General features: G+C 37.9%; 1 protein-coding gene across 2 annotated transcripts in view; it reads left to right on the top strand.

The window, feature by feature from the left end:
• The first annotated feature begins 3,580 nt into the window (after nucleotides 1-3,580).
• Stag1 (stromal antigen 1) overlaps nucleotides 3,581-5,041 on the top strand; it is a 366,592-nt gene continuing 365,131 nt past the window's right edge. For both annotated transcript variants that reach the window (XM_010625514.3, XM_010625515.3), the window contains exon 1: nucleotides 3,581-3,746. The gene's annotated coding sequence lies outside the window, so the exon portion shown is untranslated. The remainder of the gene's footprint in view (nucleotides 3,747-5,041) is intronic.

Here is a 5,041-nt window from a genome sequence, read left to right as displayed (position 1 = left end):
AAAAAAAAAAAAAAAAAAAAGGCATTTGAAATTCCAAGGAAAAAAAGCCATACAAGCTTGTGACATTAAATATAAAGCACAAATATTGGGGCAGTTGGTAAGAAGAGAAGATAATCATCTTGGTCCTGATGCCCTGGACATTTTCCTTTAAGTGGCTTACCAGTGGTTTTGATTGTGGTCCTGTAGAGAAGCAACTATAATCCCAGCATAATCCTTGACCTGGAAGTTAGTTGTTAAATAAGTCACCCTGTAGAAAATTTCTTGATTGTGTTTAAGGGAGCTGAATAGGATGTGAGAAGAAAGATGATAATAGAGGAGAGTTATAATACTATGTAAGGTTAAAATTTTATCTGGAGTTTTACATTATATTAAAATTACAAAAAAAGCTAAAATTAATGTAACTGTTAAATACTGGAGCAGTGGTATTAGCATTATCCTTATCTTTTGTAGCAGGGAGTTATTATATATCATTTAAAGTTGAAATACTGAAATAATCTCAAAGAAAAATATGTAAAAGAGATTGTCATAGGGAGTGATCCTAGTTAGGATGGGGGGCATGTGCTTTTCATCATAAAACCTTTTAGTTGCCTGGCTTGTTACAATGTAATGTTTCCTTTTTTGCATTTTTAAATTAATTATTCATTTATTTTTGGTACCAGGGATCGAACTCTGGTCCTTGTGTTTGCGAGGCAGGCAGAGGAACCAGAGCTAAATCCCCAGCCCTCCTTTCTTTTTTTTTTTAAAAAGGACATCTATGTCATCGAGGAGGTTCCCAAAATGGGCCAGACGTTTTGTCTCCCTTTTTTTGGCGGGGGGCACTGGGAATTGAACTCTTGCACTTACAAGGTAGTTAGCAGAACCACTGAACTAAATCCCCAGCCTGAGGGCCTGACCTTTTGAAATAAGTAATAAGGTGAAAATTCCAAGCATACTAAGAAACTTGGACTAAGCAAATTTTCTACTGCTACTTTACTCTGTACCCGAAATAATGCATAAGAACTCTTAGCTCCTATTCATTCTAGTTCTGTCCCTGTACTATACCTCTATACCTGTGAAATTTCATTTCTTCTTTCTCTGAGAATTTGTCTCTGTCTCTTTCTAAAGATATCTGAGTAGTTCTGGTCACCTAGTTGTTGTTTTTTTTTTGGCGGGGGGTGGATATCATTTTGCCTGAAAGGAGATTGCTAATTCTAAAATGGAAAGTATGTTGGATTCCTTGTGTTGTCAGTGTTGAGGCAGAATTGATTTTGAGGGGGGGGTACCAGGGATCAAACTCGGGACCTTATATTTGAGAGGCAGGTGGTAGCACTACAGAGCTATAACCCCCGCCTGACTTTTCATTTTTTTTTAAAAAAGGACTTGTTTCTAGTGTTTTAAAAAAACATGATTTAATACAAACATGGCTTGCTAGGTAAGACATATGGCATATTACTGCCACCATTTGGCAGCACATCTTAATTGCAGTAGTAGAAAAAAGGGAAACGATTTCTGATATTTGCCATATAAGCAAGAGCAAATGTCATGTAGCCATGTTAAAAAACACAGAGAAAGAATATTTTTGGGGGGAGAGAAATGAGGCAGCGTTATGATCCCTAGAATACATTGTGCAAGTGGAAAAGAGAGTGAGAAAGCATGATCAGAATACGGGAGACCTCTCTTTGGTCTAAATAGCCACCTGGTCCAGTAAAAGGGGAGTGTAAGGGAAGAATAATTAATCAAAGATTGCTTTAAAATGCCTTTCTGTGAAGGGAATATCACTATGATCATCATTAAAACAAAAGTTGAGTGACTGTCTTTAAGCAGAACTGAATATCAATGCAATAACTGATCTGTTTTGCAAGCTAAAATTACCCAGAAAGGAAAGATATGTTCAGCCAAAATTTTAAAGAAATTTTATCGATATCTATTGCATCAACTAGTTCATTATAAAACAATTTTTTTGATGTTATCGGTCAATAAATGTTAATTAGGAGCTAGGGATGTAGCCCAGTGGTATAGCACTTGCCTAGCCTTCTAAGACCCTAGTTTAATGTTTAACACTGGGGGATAAAAAAGTTATAGCTAATATACTGTCAGATGTATCATGACTTGGTATTTATGCAAGGAAAACATGGCAATTAAAACCTCCAGATAAAACATTATATAAAATCTTTAAAAATAAATGATAGCCTGGGATTTAGCTCAGTGGTATTGTGCCTGCCTTGCAAGTTCAAGGTCCTCCTAAGTTTGATCCCTGGTACTGGGGGAAAGGGGGGGAGATTAAAATAAATGACAGGAACCTCTGGTTAATGTCAACCTATTTCAAATAATATATAATGTATTTTTTTCTATTTATAATATTTAAAAATCTAGTTTTGGGTTAGGTTGGCTAAGACAGTGAAAGAAAGGTCTAATAGAGATGTGTCTGAAAAGGTATATTCTTTTTGCTATTTAAATCATATCCATGACTAGAAGCTGTTAAAAAGTGTTTGAAAATTTTTGCAAAGAGATTTGGAATCTTGATTAAGAATTTCACAAAAGGGCCAGGGATTTAGCTCAGTGGCTCAATACCTGGCTCGCAATCACAAGGTCCTGGGTTTGATCCCAGGTACAAAAACAAACAAAGAAAAAAAGAATTTCACAAAAGCAGAAAGTTCTGGGAAATGTATAATTCTGCAGTGAAGTCAACATGTTATGGGACCTCTATTACTTTACTAAATGGCTAAAAGATGAATGAATCTGCCCTTTGGTTACATTTATGATTTGATCAGATCAGCAAATGGGAAGAAGTTCTGACAAAAGCAAGAAAAAGATCAAGGCACACCATAGATGTCCTTATGCATTTTAATATTTTGTAAGCCACAGGAACCACAAAGGGCTTTGTGTAGACATACAATGCTGTATTTTTAATAAAAGGGAGGTGTGTGAAAGATCAGAACTTTTTAGAAAGCTATCAAAATTGTTTTGGTGTAAAACAGTGGGAGAAGATAGGGAGGGAAGGACTTGAAGATAGCCACAATAGAAAAAGCAACAAGAGACATGAATGAGGATATGACTAGGCTCAAGGTTTTTTTCAGAGTCAAGCCTGGCCCTACAATTTAGAGCCTGGGGACTATGCAATTATTGATCAAGACCAGTTCTATTATTAAGTGTGAGGCCAAAATAAAGACATTTTTAGATTTCTATACATTCAGAAAGTTAAATATACCTATACCCTTAGATATTAAATAAAAGGGCTGTGGGTATAGCTCAGTGTTAAGAGTGCATACCACTTGAGGACTTGGGATCACTCCCCTACACTGGGGGTAGGAAGGTGGAACTAAACGATTCTTAGCAAGATAAGAACATGGTAATAAAGCAGACAGCACTGCTATACATATGTGTTAAACAGATTCATGGGACAGATACTATTGCTATTTCCATCTTACAGTTAAGAGAACGGAGACACAAGTTTTGCCCAAGGTCATAGAGTTTTCTAGGGCAGTCAGGTTCTACAGTTCACAATCTTATTCACTAAACTATGCTGAAAGTACAATACTAAGAAAGTAGGAGACTTACATAGGGGAAACAAATTACTTTAAATGTTGAATTTTGAGCTGGAATGTCTGAGAAAGTAGCAGAACACAAAGAAACTTAGTTAAAAAATCAGGAACAGTTAGTGATTCAAGGGAACTTTCTAAGTGAAAGTTGTAGAGACAAACAAGAGCTACCAGTTTAACTAGGGGATGGAAGAAGGAGGCAGAGTTATCAGAGGACCAGTAAACCAGGTAGGTGGAGATCCAGGAAATGATTTAAAAGAAGGAAAAAGGGTTTTAAGAAAGGGATGGGGTTTAGTGAAAGTTGTGCCTAGTTCTTTTGAGAAAGGAAGGTTGGTAGTACAGCAACTAGGAGTTAACAGCACTGAAAAAAATTTAAGAATTAAATTTAATGAAACTTTAAAAAAGACAGCGGAAACAGGAAGAAGGCAGTGGTTAAGAAGATACTGAAGATGTACTATCCTAGGAAAGTAGTGGCAGAAAGAACTGGGAAGGCATAATATGAAATTCAGGCAAGATCAGCTTTGGAGAGAAGCGGGAAATGGGTTAATTTGGTAAAAGTTTTTGAGATCATGGTCAGGAGGTGGCTATAGATACTTTAAGATGAGAAATGTCAACCATTTTTGGAGTCTTATAGCTTTAAACCCAGGAAACTAGGTAAAGATTATCTATTAATATGGCTTGGGGTGGCAGTAACATGAAAAGCTGAAAATTGGCTTTGCAGAGTAACACAGGAAGTCATCAGAGAATAGTAAAAAGGGAATTTATCTACAAATCTTCCTATGTATCTATTAAGAGTTCATTCATGAATTCATACTCTTCTCTAGTTAAAAGCCACACACCTCGCAACCCTTAAGAAAGAAACCAGAAACAAGGGCAACTTACTGGAGACTAGCGCTCAGGTTTATACAGAAGGTAAGATTAATACTAAAAAAAAGGAGTTATATCGATTGAGAATTGAGTCATATATGGAGCTGATGACTTGGGCGCATAAGGATTTACTCTTACAGCAAAAAGTTGTAGAGGTGAAAGGTAGAAGCCACGGTCAAGGAGAGACAGGTGGCGTGCAGAGAAGGGGTGAGATTGAACAGTTCGTTCAGATTTCCAACTGTTACTTATTTCCCTTCTGGCAGGTAGTTTACAATTCTCAAGTCCATTTCATAACTACTGAGTGTAATCTTACGTTGTGGGAGAAATCTAACTGTAAAGCCGAGTCCGTAATTCCCAGTCTAGCTACACTCTCTTCTCACTAACTAGCCAATGCTGCCGCCTTATGCAAAGCCGGAACCACGGAGATGTGCCTTACTGAGGCCGGAGGACGCCAATCGGCCTGCAGCGGGCAGTGTTGTCTAGATCCGCGGCGCGGGAAGTCCTAGTCTCGAAACCTTTTCACCCTCGCTCAGGGAAAACACTTCGTCAACCCTAAGTCGCGATTACAATGCTAAACTCGAGGACCCTCGTTAAACCCGGTGGGAGCAGGGTTGTACGCTGCAGCTCCCGCCCGTTTCCGCAGCGGGCCTTTCGGC

Source organism: Fukomys damarensis, unplaced genomic scaffold (genome assembly GCF_012274545.1).
Source record: "Fukomys damarensis isolate Sample0158 unplaced genomic scaffold, DMR_v1.0_HiC HiC_scaffold_37, whole genome shotgun sequence".
Taxonomy (NCBI): domain Eukaryota; kingdom Metazoa; phylum Chordata; class Mammalia; order Rodentia; family Bathyergidae; genus Fukomys; species Fukomys damarensis.
This window is presented reverse-complemented; position numbering and strand designations above follow the sequence as displayed.